Here is a 1,602-nt window from a genome sequence, read left to right as displayed (position 1 = left end):
CCCCCCCCCAAACAAAACAAACATTAACAATATGAATAAATAAATCCATGAAAATGCCCAAAGGGTGTACAAAATCCTGATTTCTTGGATTTCATTGTTTTGATTAACGCCTGATTTCAATAAACGCCACACACATATAATTGTTGAAACCAAAACGGAAAAAGAACACCAGTAAACAAGGCCAAACCCAACGGATTAAGAAAGGCAGAAAATCAGACTTAAGCTAAACAAGACGAAGCCAAACTTATCAAACCAGCCACAACAAGCAAACCACACCCAAGGAAGTCAAATCTAGAAATGTTAGCAAAACCGAACCTAAACAACAACAAAAAGCAGACTTTAAACCGACTTTAACAGAAAAAGTAAACAAATCAAACAAAACCAAATAAAAAAAAAACACGAAAAAAACCCAGCAGAAAAAATCCAATACAGACCCCCTCCTTAAAAAACATAAAATATTTAAAACAATTTCAAAATAAAAGAACAAATAAACCAACAAACACACAATACCCAATCCAACCAAGCTACTGTATTCTTCATCAGAATCTGAGCATCAAGGTCGCCGCATCACTGGATTGGGTTGTCAGGTACTGCAGAGAGGTTTCCCATGTTGTGAAGGTTGATGAGGACACCTATGTGTACATTCCGCAACTCTTGAACGTCATACGCATGGCGGACACCATCACTGATACGTGAGTACAGGTCATGGTGACGTCACCGTTTCCAAACTTACTGCCCCCTTACACATTATTAAATTTCCACGCACGCACGTATGTACATACATACATTCACATTCACACACACAGGTGCACACTCTCGCACACTTGTACACACACATACACACAAACATGCACAAACGCATACAGACATACACATTCAGACACACTCTCACACAGACACACAGACACACAGACACACACACACACACATACAAACGCTCACGCAAATAACACCAGAGACATACTGTACATGTACATAAACCTACATACAAACAGGCACAAGAATAAACACGTGCACGCACACGTAGAAACGTTCGTAGCAACAGGAGAACAGTACACACTCACACGCACACACACACACACGGGAGGCTGTCGTGACTAGAGGTTAATGGTGTTCGCCTCTCATTCAAAGGTCCCGAGTTCGATTCCGGGTAGCAACCGAAATTATTTCTGTCTAAAATTGTCTCCTTTCACCTCCTTTTTTGCTCTCTATCAATGTTCTGTCGTTTGCTTTTGTCTCCACTTTCTGTCCCCACCCCTCACTTCCTTTGCCCCATCCTCTGGACTCCTAACTATTTCTGCAGTCTTTCTACTGCTACTCCTTGGCTCCTTCTTACTGCTGTCTTTCAGCCACCCCCCTTATCTTCTGTTAGGAAAGATCTACCCTAAGCTTTCTCGGACAAGGACAAAAAATCTCGGAGGTCCTGTGTGCAAGTTGCGCACGTTAAAGATCCATTGGTGGTCTAACATCGATAACAGTAGGCTTCGACCGCAACCCGGGGGAAATTCGAAATTTCCTACCAACTGAAAAATGTTTAATGTGTCCCGCGCGCTCATATGACCTTACGCAGTTGCGAGCGCCGTAAAACAGTTACCATCCCCC

Source organism: Aplysia californica, unplaced genomic scaffold (genome assembly GCF_000002075.1).
Source record: "Aplysia californica isolate F4 #8 unplaced genomic scaffold, AplCal3.0 scaffold00161, whole genome shotgun sequence".
Classification (NCBI taxonomy): Eukaryota; Metazoa; Mollusca; class Gastropoda; order Aplysiida; family Aplysiidae; genus Aplysia; species Aplysia californica.
Note: the sequence above shows the minus strand (reverse complement) of the source record.